Source organism: Triturus cristatus, chromosome 3_1, assembly GCF_964204655.1.
Source record: "Triturus cristatus chromosome 3_1, aTriCri1.1, whole genome shotgun sequence".
Classification (NCBI taxonomy): Eukaryota; Metazoa; Chordata; class Amphibia; order Caudata; family Salamandridae; genus Triturus; species Triturus cristatus.
Window position 1 is genome coordinate 98,972,838 of NC_140583.1, and position 21,301 is coordinate 98,994,138.

At 43.9% G+C, this 21,301-nt stretch overlaps 1 protein-coding gene across 2 annotated transcripts in view; it reads right to left on the reverse strand.

Annotated features, from left to right (window-relative positions):
* IFTAP (intraflagellar transport associated protein) overlaps positions 1-21,301 on the reverse strand; it is a 224,812-nt gene that overhangs the window by 53,945 nt on the left and 149,566 nt on the right. The window lies entirely within an intron of this gene.

A 21,301-nucleotide genomic window follows, 5' to 3' on the forward strand; every position in this document is an offset into this window, starting at 1 on the left:
TGCATGGCTCCTGGTCTTCCACAGTGGCGCCTGGTCCTCACAGCTGCAGAGTCAAGGTCACCGTCATTCATCCTGCAACACCCGACATTGGAGGGCATTCGTCTTCCAAGTCTCCAGGTCACCCCTGAGTGACATAGGCTCTGTCCCCTCTGCTTACAGGTACCTTTCAACTCGAATCCACCTTCTGATTCCACCGGACACTTTCTCCTTCTTCAACAGCGGCACTTTCCTGAAGTCCTCCATTGGGTTCTACGGCAATTTCCGACACCACTTCACGTATGCACCCGGCTTCCTGGGTGTAGGTAACGTGGGTACTGGGGTATCCACAGGTGGGGTGGCTCTCCAACATTCTGTCTTCCACGGGGTTCTTCAGGGTCCATTGGGAAGAGACCTTAATCTTTAAAAATTCAACAGCGACTGACACTTAGACTTGTATGGAGCACACAGTCATATTTGTACATTGCACACACACTAAGTGGGGTTCCTAGTAAAGAACATTGGGTGGTTCCTTGGGTCCCCAGCACTTCTACGTCCTCTCAACATTGTCTTGACCGAGTCGTGGTTCTTATACCAGTTTTTTGTATACGGCTTGGTCCACCCCACTCCGTCCCGGGTTCCACCGTGTATTTCGTGCTATTTACTGTATTTCTATGCAAAGTATAGTGTGCGCATTGTGTTTATCTCCGTGTAGAAGATATCTAAACATGTTAGAAAGTATTATATAATAAATACATATTTTTATAAATACCCTGTGTGGTTCTTTTTCACTTAATATATACTATAAGATTGCATTCTTGTTAAACAATCTGCTTTACACTCCTTCTGAACTAAGCCTAAAGGCTGCTCTCCACAGGGAGCTTTCTAAGGTTGTCTAAGTCCTCTTAAATCACCATAAGGATTGTCTCGACTGGTGCAAGGTGCCCACTTACATTAGTGGGCATCATATACCAGGACAGCTTCTCACAACAGTGTGCTAACACTTCATGCTTTGATTATGCATTTATTAAAAGTGATTGTTCTTAAACAAGAATTGAGAAACTTGCGTATTTGAAGGTGCTCTTATATGTGAAAATGGCGACTCAGTTAATTAAAATATTTGCCCAGGATCACATAATCTGAATCAAGTTTATGGTTCAAGAGCATTACAATTAGGTCAAGTAGATTATTTAAATCAGAAGACCAGCAGCTCTAGTAACATTTTTCGAGGCCTGTGTCACCATTTCATCCAGATGCCGGAAACTCCCTGTCTCGCATCCTTTGCCCCTTCATAATCAATCTCTACACGGAAGTCCTTGGATCCACAGTAATAAACAACATGAAGATCCATCAATATGCGAATGACACAGCTTTTCAACTAAACCTCACAAGGTCATGACATTCAGTATCTCAAATCCTGGCTAAAACTCGGTGGCAGCTGGCATCTACTGAAAGGGGGAGTGGGGATCTGGGGGCCTCTTTAGTGGGGCGATACTTCTCCGCTCCAGTGGAGGAGTCACCCCTGCTAAAACTCATGCAGAACAGCTCCTGTCTAAAGTTCAATCCAATCCAAGTTCAATCTGATGAAAACTGATTTCCTTATGTTTGCTAATAGCAACAAATTATAGATGGCTATCCAACTCAAGCCCAGACAGCTTTTCCACCCTTGACAACTAATACCAAATCACTTGGATTGCTCTGCATTATAGATGCTTTGCCAAGAAACCCAAAATACCATTACGCCTGCCTCTACCTCTTCCTACCCAAACTGACTTCAGAACTGTAATGCAAGCCTTGGCCGTCTCCCACCTATATGAAGGCAAAGCGCAGCTTAGTGTCCTCCCCAACACTTCTCTGGCAAACCTAGAAGGCATCCTATGTGCCATGGAACTCCTCATCAGGACCCTGAAGATGTTCAACCACATCACCCTAACACTGAAAGAACTACATTGCCTCTTCTTCCAACCCACCGTCTTCTTCAAGACTAGCTCCATTATGTGCAAGATCATCCAAAATGACATCTCAGCATGCGCAGCCAAGAAACTAGACAACTGTGGCGAAAAGTCCCACAGTAGGAGCTGTGACATAGCTAGACTGAAAACAAAGATATAAAAGAAGAAATAACTAAAAGGCAAAACTTCTCCCTCTTCACACCATCAAGATATGGTGCAGCATTTCCCACTACATAAAAACTGCTCAACTCTCCAGAAAATTTAGAAAGGAACTGAAGCTACAATTCTTAAAAGATCCCACGACCCTACATGATAGGAGACCCCTTAATTCCTGTCTCATTATAAACAATCTTGAATCATAGATCTGGGTTCATGCCCGCTGTTCAAGACTTTGTTATTCCTCAGACATGTTTGAGCTATACAAGAACCAATGAGTAGGGGATATCTCTCTCCCCAAATACACGTTTCAAATAAAAAGATCCACATACATTCTCAGTCTACAGCTCCATTCATTTTTTCACTGATGAAAGCTGAGCCTAAGTAGCCTCTATAGCTCACCAAATCCAAATCTGTCACCTCAAAACTATGAACTTTGTACGACTCCACCATAACAGTGTTGTAATCAATCCATTAACAAAACTCGTAAGGCAAGTGTAAAAAACAGTGAATATTTTCCAGTTCAATTATGTCCTCTATACACAACTAGGACACAGCATTATGTGGAAGATGGCTTGTGACTCCAACCTACAATATCAGACAACAAACTTTACTGAAATCACGACTAGTCCAGTCATGCTACTAAACAGAAAGGACAGTCATTAGTATGTGTTAGAATTGGGGGTCTCTAGGTGGAAGTGGGTTGCACCCTGTACAAATATAGACCCTTCTTTCTAGTCAGGATAAGGGAGTTACACCCTCTAGACAACCCCTGCTCACCGCCTTGGTAGCTTGTCATGAGCAGACAGGCTTTTCCCAAAGGGAATGTGTAAAGTATTTGCACCCAAATGACAGTAACACAGTGTAAACACCACAAATGGAAACCACATCAGTTTAGAGAAATAAATTATCTTTATCTAAACCAAACAAGACCAAAACTTCAACATACATATATCAAAATATCACTTTTAAAAGGTTTCAAGCAATTCTGTCCATAGCAATCTATGGATGCTCGATTTTACGCAATGTACCTTCAGATGCATTAAAATTCACAAGGCCAGACACAGCGATGGGTCGGTTCCTTAGTCTTCAAGGGGGCGATGTGCAGGTGAAAGGACGTTGTCTTCGCTGTGTTTTGTAGGTTGGAAAGTGTTTAAAAACAAACAATTATGATGGTTGCTTCTAGATTACACCGGATTACATTGGATAATACTGAAGAAGTGGATATAAAAATAGGGGGAAGGTTCCCCATGTTTGCAGTGCAGCAGGTGGGGCGCGCATCAGCGCCCTTGGATGTATTGTTCACACAAGCAGTGTTTCGGGATGGTACACAGCACCTGGCTCGCACGCATCAAAGGACGACAGAAAAACGGATAAACAAAAACTCGAAGTATGGTTCATAAGGGAAGGAGTGCATTCTCAATATATTTAAATTTGCTAAGCAATTCTATTGTCCCGACAGTAGTTTGCACCCCGAGGATGAGGTTAAACAAGTGAATATTGCAACAAGGAATGTGGACACGCAGCTGGGACAACGAAAGACTGGAGTGGATTTATTGAACATTTTGACAAGAGAACAACTCGCAACGGATCTATGAATAATTGGCCTTCTGTTTATGTATTGTTCACGTTTAAATTAACTTTTGTAAGCAGAATATATGGAACAATGGAGAAACGGTTTGCGTGTTGATAATGTGGCACCACGGTATTATCACATGTTGTTTTTTGTTTGTTTTTTTGGTGATTGAGCTCACATTTAGATAGTACACAGAAGGGAGGTAGAGATGGGGGATTCTATTCATTATTAATTTAATTGAGGGCAGTTTAGTATTATTTGGTAGTGGAAGGTGCATTGTGGGGCTAGTAGTTCAGGACTAATATTGGATTATCCTGGCGCAGCACATGAGAACAGGTCACATGATCAACAACCGCGTTATGATAGGGTGAAAGTAGATAGCGAGGTGGTTAAAATCTAACGATTTGAATGTGCCATTTGACATGATGGGGAAGGTGGATGAGGAGGTCAGGTCGCTTGCTGCGGTTTTATCAAGGTATTTCAGTATTATTCTGCATGATGGGGCACCGAAATGTGGGGAGTGGGTAGGGAGTAACAATTGGGGGTTATTTAATTGTTTAAAAGTGGATTTTGCTCACAAAAAATCGGGAGTGACATTTTAATTTCATTTGTAGTTCAGTGAGAGAGGGCACGTATAGTTGGAAAGGGGCGGGATGGGTTTTACTCGCTCTTTGATTAGTCGGGTTAGATATTGAGGGAATCACGGGATGTAGAAATTAATGGGAGGTAGTAGGTTTGGGTACACAGTGTATTTTGTTTGTTTTTATGTTTTTATGATTGGGACTTAATAGTGAAGGTCAGTAGGGAACAACTAGTTGAATTGTCTTTTGTTTTTCATAGAAACCCCTGACGAAGAGCCCACGAGCCTCGAAATGCATTGGGAATATAACGAGATGAGCCCACTCTGTTCTGTTTCACCTTCGATGTATGGAGTTGCTGTAAAAAAGCCTGGATGGGCATTCAGTAAACTTTTTAAGATGCTAAAATAAAGATTGCAGGTGAAAGGACCTTGTCTCCGCTGTGTTTTGAAGGTTAGAAAGTGTTTAAAAACAAATGATTATATTGGATAATACTGAAGAAGTGGATACAAAAATAGGGGGAACCTTCCCCATGTTTGCAGTGCAGCAGATGGGACGCGCATCAGCGCCCTTGGATGTATTGTTCACACACTAGTGTTTCGGGATGGTACACAGCACCTGGCTCGCACGCATCAAAGGACGACAGAAAAACGGATAAACAAAAACTCGAAGTATGGTTCATAAGGGAAGGAGTGCATTCTCAATATATTTAAATTCACTTCCTAAAAGTGACATTTTCAAACATGCAATTCAAAAACCACTTTTACTAAAAGGTGGGTTATTAAATTCTGAGTTGAGAAAGTCTAAACTCCAAATCTCTAGCTACTCCCAATTAAAAGTTACACATGTAAAATTTTACAAGGCAGCTCCAATAACAGCCTATGGGAGAGCTAGTCCTTGCCAATAGCGAAAAACAAAATACACAGTATTTCACTTTTAGGACATGTAACGCACACCAGGACCTTTCACAAGGGGGGTAGCCTGGGCCTACCTTAGGGGTGACTAATATTTTGTAAAAGGGAAGGGTTAGGCTTGGCAAGTGAGTGCACTTGCCAGGTTGATATGGCAGTTAAAACTGCACGTGCAGACACTCCAAAGGCAGGTCTGAGATGCATTTGAAAGGCTACTTGTATGCATGGCACAACCAGCGCTGCAGGCCCACTAGTTGCATTTGAATTATAGAACCTGGTACCCTCAGTGCACTTTACTCGGGACTTACTAGTAAATAAAATATGCAAATCATGGATAACCAATAATACTCACAATTTACACAGAAAGCATATGCACTTCAGCATTGATCAACAGTGCTAAAGTGTCCAGAGTCCTATAGACAACCAAAACAGGGTAAGAAAAATAGGAGGCAAAAGGCAAAAAGGTTTGGTGATAACCCTGCAAAAAGCACTAGGTCTAACACAACCACCCCACCCAGCCTAAAGTCAGGGGAGACCAATCAATACCTTGATGAACTTCCCTGATTGGGGCGATAGAACATTGACCCTGGCACGCAACAGCAGGGGCACTCTCCAGTTCTATGCCTTCCTGAGCCCAGTTGGATCCCTCTGCCCATACTCTCAGGGCACAATAAGCTAATGCTCGGGGAACCATTCTCCTCACCTGTGGATACCATCTGTACAGCACCTAACCTTACTCTGCTCACAGATATCTCCCCGTAGGCAGACAGTACCACCATGGCCAACACAATAGAGTGGCCCAGTACACCCCTGGGGTGTGGCTCCTGTCCCCCCCCCCCCCACTGAGGGGCATCTCTGTCCACTAGAACAGCACCCCACAGAGGCCACTCACAACTGTCAGTGATGAGAGTCAGGCCTCATGCCTTTCAGCGCATCTAATGTCTGGGGTGTCTGAGAGTCGGGGGCAGTAGCCCCAGGTGCTTGACACCCTTGGTTCACTCCCCTCCCGCCAGATCAGGGATGAAACCCTGTCACTGATCCACCAGTCCAGGGCCTTTTCCCTGAGGTTGAACAGGAGACTGGGGTGGGGTCTCCCACACCCTGTCCTCCTCCCTGGGGTCCTGTACCCTCCACTGTGGAGAGGTACCCCCAGACTCCAGAACTGCCAGGGCACCTGGGACAGGTGTCTCCCATAATTTTTCCACCAGTTCAGGGGTGCTATCCTGTAACTGGTCTCCCAGCCCAGGTTCTTACCCCTTGGGCTGGAAAGGGGCCAGGGGCGTGGCTCCCCTCCTCCTGCTTCCCCTACCGGGTGTCCCGCCCCTCCCTCCAGGAGTGGCCCCCAGAATCTAAAATTGTCAGGGTTCCTGTGGCAGGTGTCCTGCACAATTCTCCCACATGTTCAGGGGTGCTATCCTGTACTGACCTCCCAGCCCAGGGTCTGTACCCTCAGACAGGGGAAGGGCCCAGGGGCGAGGCTCCCCACCCCCCCACCATCCCTCCCTCTGAGAATTCGCACCCTCCCACCCAGAGGGGTACCGCCAGAAGACAAAACGGTGGGGACACTGCTAGCGTTGTCCTTCCCTCCTGACCTGGGAGGACATTCTGAAACTGGCCCTCCAATCCAGTGTCTGTACCATGAGGTTTCGAGCTGTGCCTGGCAAGCCAGGAATTCTGAGAGAGTACACCACCCCTCTCCCTCAGGGGAACACATTTCTCATGTGTTGAGTGAGAGTCTGCCGTGCACAAGTCTTTAGCTCCCTGTCCACCTGACAGTGCGTGAAGACCCCCCTCCCCCCCCAAGACAGAAGTGGCTTCACCATGGTCAGTCCTGGGGTGCTGTAACCTCAGGCCTGGCAACCCCTAACCCACTGGTCCTCCCACAGGGGACTATTCCAACCCCACCCATTTCCATGGACTCATGCACCCTCCCACTTGGAGTGGTGCTGCCAGACACCATAACAGGTGGGATGCTTGTCACCGCCGCCCCTCCCCCCCAGCTCTCCTCACACTAAGGGATACCTCACAGCAGATGGCCGCACGGTACAGACTAGGCCCCCCTACAGGTGCTCACTCATAGAACCAACCAGGCTTTGGTACTGGGTTTTGGGCCACCCCGCTCCCTCAACTCAGAAACAGGAAATGGGACTCCTTACCCATCCCAATACACTGGGTCACAACAAAGCTCTCCTACCTCATTTGGTTGGGGAAAACATGAGCCACCCCCTTCATGATCACTGCCAAAAGTGTCTTCAGACCCTCTGGAATCCACCAAAAGGTCTGCTTCCAGTGCAAGCTCTCTGGGGTCAGAGGACTCGCACACCACCAGATGTTGGCATAGCTAAGTGAAGCAGGGACTTAATGTATGCTTTCCAACAATTGGCTCACACAGCCTCACACAGGTGTTAACCAAGCTACCCTTCACCTCACCATCCAGTGCCTTGCAAAAGTACCCCACATCATCCTCCTTAGACTGGTGAGACAGGGTATAACTGTTTCTGTCATTGAACCCACACTCTTCTGGGCGGTCTCCATACTCACATGCTGGGGCTTTTACCATGGGGGAACCCCTCGCCCTGCACCTCTCATCTAGAGCCAGTAGAGTGTCCCACCCACCACTAGGAATATGATTCCCTGTGCCAGTTCCCGCAATCCACCTAAGGGACCATGCGCACCACTGGAGCTACCTCATAAAACTGAACTCCCTAGTGTATGTTGACCCCCTCCTGGAAGCTTGGCACCAAGTCTCTGGGTGTGTGTACTTCTCACTCAGTACTGGAAATAACACTTTTGCTGCCCCCATCTGAGCTGGACTCCTCCCTCATGGCTTCTACCTCCAGCCCAGCCAAGCTCAGTTCATGAGTTACACACATTTCCTTTTGCTTGGCTAAGGCACTCATGGCCCCGGTCCTCTCGAGCTCCCCATCAAACTCTCTCAACCTCTGATCACAAGCGAGTATCCTCCTCTTCTCCTCGCGAACCAATTTTTCCCACAATGTTTCCTCTACAGGGCCACATCCCTCTTGGTACTCAGGCTGTGGTTTCTCCCCTCAGATTCCTCCTAAGAGTCATCTGGGAGAGTTGCTTCTCAGCATGCTAATTCATAGTGAAACGTGGTGGTCATAAGATCCTCCCTAGACATTCTCCAGCCCTCAACCAGCCCTCTCTCCTTGCATAAGACTTGTAGCTCCTTCATCGTGTAGATGTACACGAACCAAAAGTTGCATTCCATTTTGACAAAGCCTCACAGGAACAACAGTCAAACAGAGTTCCAATCCAGAAGGCAAACAATATGTAGTTGCATAATGGTCTGCATGATACTAGTGTTGTACAACTCCTCAGCACTGGCCACCAATATTAGCATTGTGGGTCTCGAGTTGACAGTGGCTTGCGCTTTGCCCAAGTGTGGACCCTTCCTTCTAGTCAGGAGAAGGGAGTTACATACTATAGACAGCCTCTGCTATAACCCTTGGAAGATTGGCATGAGCAGACAGGCATATCCCAAAGGCAATATGTAAAGTATTGGTACCAAAACACCCAGTAACACAGTGAAAACACTACAAATGAATACCACACCAGTTAAAAAAAAATAAAGTATCTTTATCTAAACAAAACAAGACATAAAAGACAAATATCCAACATACATATATCGAACTATCACTTTTAAAAGGTTTCAAGCAATTCTGTCCATAGCAATCTGTGGATGCGTGATTTTACACAATGTACCTTCAGCTATGTAAAAATTCATATGAAGAAGACCTTTATGTATGATTATTTAAAATCTTTTACAAGGGAAGCAACAAAAGTGCAAGTTAAAAGCATAAGATCTGATTAAAAAGACATGTGTAAAAAGCAGAAATACTATGCAGTGAATAAACACAGTCCATTTAGTAGCAGCATATGCAGAATTTGGCGTATGGAGTGTGCAAAGTACAATTATCGGAGGTGCTTGGTATGATTATTTAAAATCTTTTACAAAGGAAGCAACAAAAGAGCAAGTTAAAAACATAAGATCTGATTAAAAAGACATGTGTAAAAAGCAGAAATACTATACAGTGATTAAACACAGTCCCTTTAGTAGCAGCATATGCAGAAGTTGGCCAAAATTCATATGGCCAAACAGCCAACGATAAGGGAAACGTTGAAAATCACAGCGATGCATCAGTTCCTGAGTCCTCAGGGAGGCGATGCATCAGTTCTGCTGCACGTAGGAGAAGTGTTGCAACAAATCCAGACTGTAAGGGAAAGCAATGCATCAATATCAAAACCATTCTGGCCTACGGGTGAGGTGTCGGAAAACATGCTGCACAAGTGCGATGCGTGAAAATCTGGACGTGCTGGAGGTCGATGCGGCGGAGGAAAAACAGGCACTATGTCGATTTCTTCAGCTGTGGCCGCACAGCAGGGCCTGAGTCGGAGTCGGTGACCTCGGAAGTTGGTGCACTGAATGGGCATGCAGCAGATTTTGCAGCCGCTGAAAGGCGCTGTGACGACTCTTTGCCGCATGGCGGCGGTGTATGGAAATTCTTCCAGCACAGTGTGCTGCATCACAAAAACAGGCACTGGAAATGCGATCCGTCCATTTTGAGATTTTTTTAGTTACTTGCGGCCGGAACAACCTCTAAGGTCCCAGAAGGTGAGATGGCACCACAAGGCAGGTCAGAACTCCCATCAATGGAGTTCAAGGTTGCTGCAGGTGAAGGCTTTGTGTCCCTGAGACTTCAGAACAGGAGGCAAGCTCTGCATCAAGCCCTTGGAGTTCTTCTTTAAGCAGGATACCACAGTAGGGTAAAAGATTCAGTCCTCTCCTCTGCCCACAGACAGAAGCAGCAACTGCAGGCCAACGCAACAGAGTAACACACAACAAAGGGGCAGTACTCCTCATGGCAGCTCTTCAGCTCTTCTTGGCAGGGTCCTCTTAGTTCCTGATGTGATCTAAAGTACTGGAGTTTTAGCTCCTATACCTATGTCCCATTTTATCTTTGTAGCCTTCGTTTCAAGAGTCTCTGACCTCAGTAAAAAAAGCAGTTCTGTCCTCTCTGGTCCAGCTTCACTACAGGAGGTGGAGACAGCATTGTCCAGAGCAGACACAGACTATTCAGATGCTAATGAAAACTCCTCCCACCATTCTAAATGCAGAAAGGTCTATTCAGCCTGGCTATGAGTCACCCAGGAAAGCAGAACACACCTCGACCCCCATTGTGACCGTCTAGAGAGAATGCAAATCCCCAGCTCCTGTAACTCAAAAACCAGACGGTGAATACACAAACAGGCAGAGGTACACAGGATGGCTAAACAAGTAAATGCTCACTTCCTAAAAGTGGTAACTTCAAACACACAATTTAAAAAAAAAAAAAATTACTAAAAGGTATGGTTATTAAATTCTGAGTTCAGAGAACCTAAACTCCAAATCTCTAGCTATTTCCAATTGAAAGTTACAGATGTAAAATGTTACAAGGCCCCTCCAATGATAGCCTATGGGAGAGCTAGTCCTTGCAATAGTGAAAAATGAAATGCACAGTATTTTACTATCAGTACATGTAGCACACACCAGTACTTTTCCTACCTTTCACATACACAGCACCCTGCTCGGGGGTGACTTGTGCTTACCTTATTGGCGACTAGCATGTAGTAAAAGGGAAGGTTTATGCCTGTCAAGTGGTTGCATTTACTAGGTCGACATGGCAGTTAAAACTGCGTGTGCAGACACTGCAGTGGCAGGTTTGAGACCCATTTGAAAGGCTACTTGTGTAGGTGGCACAACCAGTAGTGCTGGCCCACTAGTAGCAATTGAGTTACAGGCCCTGGCACTCTCAGTGCATTTTACTAGGGACTTAAATATGCCAATAATAGATAACCAATCTTAATCACAATTTACAAAGAGAGCATATGCACTTTAGCACTGATCAGCAGTGATAAAGTGCCCAGAGTCCTATAGCCAACAAAAACACGGTCAGAAAAAAAGGCAAAAATATGTGAGGATAACCCTGCAAAAAGGTCCAGGGCTAACAGTATGAGTATGAGGAAAGCATCTATCATGTGTTCTAGTTAATTGCTTCAGTTTCTAGCAGCAACTAGTTTGAAGTACACTTGAGAGTAGAATAATAAGGAAACAACCACGTCTGTTCTTTTTCCAAGCCTATCTCATAAGCATCCAACTAGGAAAATATGAATACAGAGATACCCTGCACCAACATCCTTCACAACAAACTACTTACTCTTGATTTCTCTGCAAAACAGCAAATTCCCATTAAAATAGAGTTTTAGAATTTTTTCTAAAACCTATTTCTGTTCTGAAATGGTATGGTTCAGCATTCATGCTAACGTGCATTATTCAAATCAGGTTTTTGTCCAATGTGCAAGGCAGTTTCCAAACAGTTAAACAATCACAAACAGGATTAATTATGCTGGACAGCTAATCTTTTCTTTTCAATTAAACACCTCCAGTGAATCAGCTGGAAGACAAAAGATGTTCATTATTTCATTTAATCCGCTTTGACCTGATCACCAAAGTTGTAAACAGACGTGCAGTAGCTGAGATCACGTGCTAGAATTTGTAGTATTTGAAGCTCAATCCAGATAAGACCCCAACTCCTTGCTGCTGTTTGAACTCAAAAGGGATGATTAATTGCACTTCCGCTGTGTAGTAAAAGTAAGCCTTTTCCAACAAACAACTAAATTCTGTGCCTGATGGAGAATTGAGCGGTCTTCTTTTTACGGCATTTTCTAAAACAATTGAGTCGCGGCTACCTGGGATAGTCGTGACAGCAGGTGAACGACCTGAGAAAGGGCTACCTAAGAAGGCCTACCGTGGAGTTGAGTTTACGATATTTCTGCTACGTCTGCCACTAGTATGGTGCTTGTGGGATGGTTGGGTGCTCACTTAGGGTCTGATTATGAGTTTGGCGGTCCAGGGACTGCCATACTCATGGTGGCGTGACGGTACAGCCACTGGTCCAACTGCCCCATTACCACTTTGGAGGTTGAACTGCCATCGGACAGCCGCAACCGCCAGGGTGGTGGCGCGGCGGTCAGGGGATCACAATAACTGGCAGTGGCGCAGAAGCACCGCCATGCATATTAAGAGTTTCATGACCACCAGCAGTCTCAGGGAGGTTCTTACTCCATGAAACTGCTGGCGGTCATGAAACAAAGGGGGCCCTACAGGCCACTCTTGTCCCATGCGTGCTGGTGCATGCAGGGGGGCACATGTTGTGCCCCCTGTGTGCATTCCATCCCAGTTCCAGCATGGCATGGACTTCACAGTCCATGGCGTGCAGGAACGGCCTTTTGTGCTCCCATTGCCCATTTTCAGAGGCACCGATGTGCTACCGCCAAAGAAACACCCGCCAGACACAATAAAACTTGTAAGGACTTTGGCAGTGTGGGAGCGGTGTGGGAGCAGGGAGGCGGCGTGGCGGACCTGCTCTCACACCGTCAAAGCAGTAATCAGGCCCTTAGAGTATGAAGTGTGTGCTGTTACACAGGACTGTCCTGTCTGGGTGTGTGTTGTCTTCACCTCTGGGACGACAAGAGTGAGTTCCAAAATGCTGACGTAGTGGTGTCACAATCGTGGCATGCTGTACATTGCGTTGCACCTATAGACAGCTGAAAGTGGAGATGTCTATGGTGTGGAATCCAGCTGAGACCGACCTAATGCGTAATGTCCTCTGTGTGCGTTTATTACCAGGGAAAGCTTCTACTGGCTCCACATGAATACTGAGGAATACAGTGGAAGGAATAGGGCGACAGGTCTTCAGACTGCATCAGCATGGGAGGTTACAAATGAAGACAAGGCGGTAATAAGGAGGGGCTAACAAGCCTATTAACAAATCAGAAGCCACAATTTACAAAGGACAATGACACAAGCCAATGGAAAATACGAGTGGAGAGTGGGCGGAGCTTCACGTCCATACTCCAATACAGCATGCCTCACAGAGCAGCACATGCGCTGCCCAGGCTCGAACTTAAAACTACGGAAGTTCTACAGAAGTGCTGGATCTTGAGGAGAATCGTCCAGAGGATTTTCCTCCACAGCGATATTCATGAAGAGAATACATTTCTAATGAGGGATTCTCATCCTGATTGAGCTGGTAGAACCCTCTAGATAGGAAATTTATAGTGGAATGTAGGGAGAGGGTTGGGCTCATAAGCACATGATACGGATGAATCTGGCTTAAACTCTCTTGAAAAAATACAAACTTTTCCACAACTTTTTCAGTGCCAGTACATGAATCTCCCCTCTCCTTCACAACATACCACGGCACCTACCCCCTTCCTTCGGGTGAGTTAGAGTAAGAACACTTTGCACAGTCTACCTCCTATCATAACATTCATCACATCGGCTTTTGCTTATTTATTTTCAATCACTGTATGGACTCGCCCATTGGGTTAATCATTAAGTCACAGTGATCTCAATGATTATAAACAATTAAACACCAACCCCTCTGCCCATCAAGTAGTCTGCTATGGAGCGCCACGCCTTATCATGTTGACCCCACATATCACTGATCTCCCATGTCAATTTTTTCATCGCCCGTCGCATGGGTAGCTTGTTTAACCTCTTGGATGCAAAGGACTTGACCTCCACAACCGTGCGACACTTGGCCTGAGAAGGATGAAGAGGTCACATCCTCACAGCCAAGGCCATTTTCAGGTCCCCGGATCAATACTCTGACATTTGCCGGGCAATATAAGGGTCGAGCACAGCAGACTATAGTAGCAATCTCAGATGCAAACATTAAAGGAAATTTGGATTATTCTTTAAGCATAGTTCAAAGTTTACACAACACTGTGGGTAAAGCATACTGTGACGTAGAAAACCTCACCACTGTGGCTTTCCTTTGGTCTCTAATTTTTAGTAAACCTCAGAGCTAGTCTGTCTCTCTAGGCTCTGGCCACCCCAGCCACAAATGCTGCAGCTCTCCACTTCCAACGATGACTGTATTTCAAAGCAAAAATCATAACATTTTCCTGGTGTATTTTGGGGCCTTTAATATGCTGTGTGATGGGCCCACCCACACAATTAGGGTACCAATTTTATCGGGAGATGGGTGGGAAGGATGGGTGATAAACCTTTTGTCGAACTCCACACAGTCCAGAACATTCTCTCACAGAAATGTAAGGCAATTCTGTTATTTCAGTCAAAAACATTCTGGGTATTCCAGGTATGAAAAATAAGTGCATCCTGTGACACACGGGCTTTTTACTTTTAAATTCTCCTGACTCCAAACAAAAATGTTGCCTTTTCCCATGGTGTTTTTGAAGCCTTAGCTGTCACCAGCGATAGGATCACCCATATAATTTGGGCACTCTTTTTATTGGTAGAAGTATGGAAGTGCTTGAAATTTCAACAGTATATTTCTGGCCCTTTTCTTTTTGGCGGATATGCCCACCAGCAGAGGAGGGGTACCATTTGTACTGCAGGAAGCGTGGAAACACTGGGTGACAGGACTTTTTTTTATACCTCACAGATTCTGGAACTTCTCCTCACAGATATGTGAAAAAAAGTTGGGAATTTGAATCCAAAGTTTAATGTTTGAAGCGCTTTCTAGGTAAGAAAATGTATACTCAACAGCCACACCACCCTGGACAAAAATGTGTGGGGCTGGTAGGGTACCATGAGCAGCGGCTGACCACAGGCCCAAACACTGCAACAAAAATCACACTGTCTGAAGGATATGCTTTTGTCCTTTTACGGTTTATAGTTGGTAGGTTTACTTAGATGCTGAACTAACAAATGCTACAGACAACCATCACCACTACAGTTTATCTTATCCAAACTTCACATAGTTGCGAAGTTGGCATTTTCTTCTCCAGTGCAATAGGTCTACTCTCAGAAACGGGGTACTGGTTTTATTAGGGAAGTGTGGAAATTCAAGATGGCAGGACATTAGTTATTATCTATAGAATTTCTCAGTATATATCTTAGACCCTCAGCACAAAGAGTTAATCTTGCTTTATGATGCTTCTAGTAACTTCTTAATTTGGCACTTCCTCTTGAAACTAGAGGTTTTTCCTTTTACAACCAATTTGAAATCATGCCTCAAATAATGTGCCCACAAAAAGTAACAACGCCCGCTGCTCCTTTTAAAAGTTTTCATTTGGCATGATTTGTGCTTTATAATATGAGAATCAATTCATAATGATCTATTTATGGTTTATTAACATATTTCTGTCAGTGTTTCACAAAATTAGTCACATCACAAACCTTCTTTGTCAGTCACAAAAGGAATTTCTTTCCCTTACCATTACCCATATGTTTGGCTGACTGCTATGCTGGTTTGTGAACTCCGCTCAATGGGGCACTGCTGTCTATGCTCCAGTATATGTGTGCTGATCCCAAACATGGAACAATTGGCTAACTCCAAATTGGCACATTTAACTTACCAGTAAGTTCATAGTATACACTAATGGCATAGAAAAGTGAAATAACACATGTGGAATGCAGCACCTGTTGAAGGCTGGCAGAGGAAATAGGACTTCGGTCCTACCTGTGTAGCTTGACTCGTAGCTTGACTCCTACCTTTCTGAATAGGACTTGTAGCTTAGAAAATTGCCTATCATTTAAAAATGTTATAGGCGAATAAGATATTATTGGCATGTACCCACAGTGACAAGCCACCAAAATCTATTTTCACTGTGAAGTGCTGCAGCTGTCCTATAACAAAAAACAATGTTCAGAATTAAATCATAACTCTAATATCCCTGGTTTAGGACAAGCTACTGGGATAATACAAACACTATGTTTAATGTTTATTAAAAAGCCTTTAGATTGTTAATAACTTTTTAAGAAAACTGACTCTTAAAAAGTTAGACTTTGTCTCCCTAAATCTTCAGTGGGCTAATAAGTATAATCCTGCTAGCAGGTGGCCTTACCAGTGCTGACCCTCAGCGGGTTATGAAAACTGCTCCCAGAGCAGAAACAATGGCATAGTTCTTTTGGCAGAAATACATAGGTGTGAGGTGTCTGACACATACCAGCTCAGGAAGAACAACTAGGGAAGTTTCGGGAACTACAATAACTTAAAGAGGCCAGGATGAGTAGTTAAGTGTAAATGGAGACCTGGTGAAGAGAAGCTTTTTGTTCCATGGGGTCTCTGCAGCCAGTTTGGCACTAGCCCAGTTCCCAGAACCAATTTGTTTAGGTTGAGGAGGATGTGCCTTCTCATTTCCCTAAACACGCTCATGGATGGTACACAAGTCACCTCCAATGGCAGGTAGGATGTGCCATCTTGTATTTTACTTAGAATAGTGCATTATGGAATAGATTGTTTTCAGTAAGGCAAACAGGATATGCTGCAAACTAATGGGAAGGTCTGTCCTTGGATCGTTTTTCCTCATTGTCCAAAAGTCACCTTCACCCAATGGCTAGTAAATCGTAGAAAAGAGGCACCTCACGACAGTTCATCAGACTACTGTATGGACTAGTGGAAGAACAGAAGAGGACTGAATATACTGTTTGAAACCTGTGAGGAGACCTGGATGGCTATACCCTCTCCCACTTGAACCCAGAACTAAGAAGTGGACTTCAAAGTCAGTTGTCAGGCCTACTGTGTGGCTACAGCGGTACAACAAGCTGGAAGAGGTCTTTTTCTGAAGTGCCCAACATCCCATGAACTGGACCATGCTTGTGGCTTCTGCTGAAGTGAGTTCTAGTTGCTAGGTGATGTATGTGGCATGGGAAAATTAAAAGTGACCAAGAGGAGCTGTTCCAGAAACTCTGAAATGTAGGGACTTTAAAGACTAATTTAGAAGGTAAAATCTTTGATGGGAGAAGTTACTGGTTAGTGTATGTGGCTCGTGCTCTGTGGCCTGAAATCACAACTAGGTTTAATGCGACAATTGTCTACCGTTGGCGCTTTGCACTTTTAGGCACTAGATTTATTTATAACTACAAATCCAATACCTTCAGTTACCTGCATTTAATTTTTTAGTTTGGGATAACTTTACTCTATTTTCCTCATTATGACTGGGGATTTTATAGCTTGGTGTGACCTGAGATTATTCATTGAGAAGGGCAGTCACCCCTCCCCAAATAATAATCCAATTTCTTATAGTATTGATTTATTCAATTATCTCCAGGCTAGCAGAATTGGTATTGAGAAGTTGAGAAACCAGAATCTTGAAACTTGTGTGTCTACATAAGTGCTATCTAAAGTAGCCATTTTTAAACTGAAATTATGTGATATTGATGTAGCTCACACAGCAGTTGCTGTTTCAATATCTAAATACCCTATGCTTAACATTGTAACACTTTCATTGATTATTACAAGCTCAATTATTTTTACATGTTGAAAGATCAGAAATGGATTTCAGTTAGTGGTATTTTATGATAGTGCTAACTTTATTTATTCATATTTTTTTTAGTAGTCTTACCAATAGTTACTCGTGTTGAATTTGTGTTCTGTGGTGAAAATAATTCAATTGTAACTAGTTAATTTCCACATTTATTTATGTGTCAAATGGTTCCTCATATTTAGGAGAGGATCCTGAATTAGATGCATTTAACAATCCAGACAAAAATGCATTGTTCCTAAATATTTTATAGAAATGATGCATCTCTACTTCATTGAGATTACAAAATGTTGAACTGGTGTACATTCGTTGATAGACAAAAGACATTTTCCCAATATACTTGCCTCCAAGCTTCCTGGGAAAAGACATCTCTGTTGTATGTATTTCACATTCACACATGGGTTACACTGTTGTTATTTCCCACAGGTGTTGGAAACCACAAGGAAGTAATGAAATGGACACAACCATTGGAGCTGGCTTAAAAAGAACAAAACATGTGTTGGACAGAATCTATGTAATGAAAAACTAACATTGTTATGTGAAAAAGCTACAGATATTAGGGGAAATGTAGAAAATGTAACACACCACGATTAGGAGACAGTAGCTACATTTATAAACAAGCATTGGCAAAGCCAATAGGTCTCGCCTTAGATGGTTTTCATTAACTTAACCAAGGCATGTGCTCGCAGCGGCACCGCTGTAGACACAGGGGCGGGCGAGTTCAGCTGGGACATACAAAGACCTGTGATAGTACGATGGGTGGGGTACGTCAGATGGACACGGGGATTGTTCAACCTTCTGCAGTTGAGGTGGGAGGGGGGGCGGTAAGGACTAGTACATGTGTAAAGAGTGCCCAGAGCAGAAGCAGCAGGCACCGTTCATGGGGATAGACATGTAGTGCTTTCTGTAACCGATTATAGCCAGCTGTGCATGTTGCTCATTTCAGATTGTGTATGTGCACTACAATGAATGACTTTTCAAATGCCAATAAAATGTTTCTAAAAACATATATACTTATTAAGACAACTGCACGTTTATATACACGGTTGGCTTAAAACCTGAATGGAAGCTGTAATAATGCGCATGAAGTCACGTAAGGCACTTTAGGAAGGACTAGTGCATGTTATTGAGCTGAACCGTTTCTTTTCCTGTCGCAGCAATAAATACATGAATGGGCCTGCCAAGACGGCCTGCTACTTCAATCTGAGAGAAACCCGAAACTTGACTCTCTTTAAAGGCAATGCCATGGATCACACCGTGGGATGTGTCTCCTGCCGGCCGCTGCTGGAATTCCAGCCTCTGAAGTCATGTTGTGTTCAGGAGCTGAAGATTCCACCGGGGCTGCCGGAGCACAGGCGGGGTTTACCCACTGCTTCAATGTCACATTAGGGGCGCAACGTTACTTTGAAATACCATTAGTAAAATATTTTAACGGAATGGTTTTAAATCAATTTCATGCTGAATCATTTTGAGTCCTCTCCAGAGACTCGCTACTGCTCGCGGGGACACCTGTGATGTATTTAATAGCTACAGAAGAAACAACGTGTAACCTGACCCACCAGGAATGCTGCCACCCTGCGCGCCGCTGCTCGCTCCCGAGAGCAAAACACCGTGGGAGTGACACATTGGAAAGGAGGTGAGACATGGCCATTTGCGTGCTTTCATTATTGAAAGACACACGCAAAGGCCAATGCAATGTGTGGGAGGAGTCAGACCCACACGGAGAAGTTTGGAGTACGCACAAGAAGCCTCCCATAGAGCAGCGCGTGCGCACTGCACTAGGCTCGGCCTAAAAACAGTGGCTCCTTTGTATCCATTAATTTTTTTAAAGGTGTTATTGACATTTTCAAAGTGCAATAAAACGAAATATTTAAATAACAATTGCACATGTCCAACAGACGTCAATTTTGGGGCGGGACAAGAAAGGAGGCAGTGAACATGTCCAAGAGGACTCAGCATCCTGGAGTCTGCAGTGCTCCTCAGAGCCCATTGTGTTGAGTGAGTGTCTATATATCCATTATGTTTTCTTTATGCTTTTAGATGGAATCCCATTATGGATTGCATACTCTCCTTATTTTTTTATTCTACTGCGCAAAATAGTTGGTGTCTTCAACCTGTTATTTACAAGTACAGGGCTTCATACCACAGCCGTTGCCATTTTAATCATAACTAATAACAGGTGTCAATATAATCCTATGTAATGTTGCATAGTTTAACAAACAGACAGATGAAAGACTGATTCTGGACAGCAATGGGTGTGCATGTGTAGAAACTTCATCTGGGGAACAAAACGAACATGCTCTTAGGATGGATCATGCAGAATGATCTCGAGATTATTGGAGTCGTCAGGAGACTGAGAGTTGTGAGCACAGAGCAGGCCGGGCGGTCAGTGACACATATGAACTCTGGGCATCAGTCCTCTTAAAAGGGTTCAAAGCAGTGGGACGAGTGGGTCTGTGTTTCTGTCATAAACAGACTCAATGCCGATACATAGAGGGGTAGATAAGAATGATCCATCAATATTATATATGATTAAGCTGAGCAAATAGTTGTTTGTTTTTAAGAGTGAATTGGATCATTGTTAATTTAATGATGGATCCAGGGTCAAATTTACTCTTGAATTTAGAAGATCAATCTGTAAAACTATTTCAGGCAAAAGGACATTTTGAACTCATCTGATATTCTGTTAGAGGGGATATTAAGTACTAAATGTTTAGGTCAGGCGTTAGCCAAGAGCTATTGATTTTAGCAAAATTACATGTTTAATATATTTCCTTATAGGGGCCGTCGCATTTTGCTTCCACCCACTACAGTATACAGCATTGGGCAATGGGTCAGCCTACTTCAGCCATAGGCTAACTTCATTATTGAGTGACTGAATTTGCCTTTACTTTATTAGTTTATGGTTGCCTTTGTTTCTACAGTCTGATGTGATAGCAGGATGCTTTCGACCAGATGTGAGCACAGGGCACATTCCAGCTTTATAATTTCCTGTCTCCTGACAATGCTGTTTCAAATTCCTTTTGAAGTGGCTTCTGCTTATCTGACTGCTGCTCTTTCACACCATACCCACAGCTCACATGAGCTATGAGTGTAAGCTCACAAGGGTGTGCTGTGCTATCTATGCAACCCTGTCTGTCTTTTCTTCTTTCTTTACTTCCTTTTTTCTTTCCTTCTTTCTTGAAGGATGGCTGGAGCATGGAATTTAACAAACATCCACATAGTGTTGTGCAGGTGCACCAGCAATAATTAGTAGAGACAGAAATGTAAACTGCACCAGAGCATTTTTCAAGTGAACCTTAAACATCTAAATAAGTATGTCGTAACAAGATGGGACTAAGGCGGATCAAAATCAAACTTTCTATGTTGATCTATGTAAAATGTTCAAATACTGAAACACCACAAAGGTATCCAGCAGGTCTGGAAGGGTTTGAACAAAGACAAAGCATTGCATCGTTTTGTTCTGGGCAGCGCCCAGTGAAGGAGCATGGCAATATCTAGGAGAAATACGAAGGAGTAGGTAGATTACGTACATGGACAAGTGGAAATGATTTTATACATAACTTTGAATCACCAAATAAAAGAATGTGTTACATCTTACCTTATCAACCTCTTCATCAAGAGATTAATTACAACTGATCAAGGCCAGAATGGTTATTCGATTATTCTTGCCAATATTTTGCCATAAAAACCTTAATGTTTTTTAAATACTACAAAGGAGTGACCAAACTCATGGCTTAATTTATAATTCGGTGGACGGGAATTTACTGTGTTGAGGTGACGGAATATAGTACTCCGTCACCCTGAGGGAGTACCCGTCCACAAAATACAGAGCTATTCGCTGGCCCAGTGGAC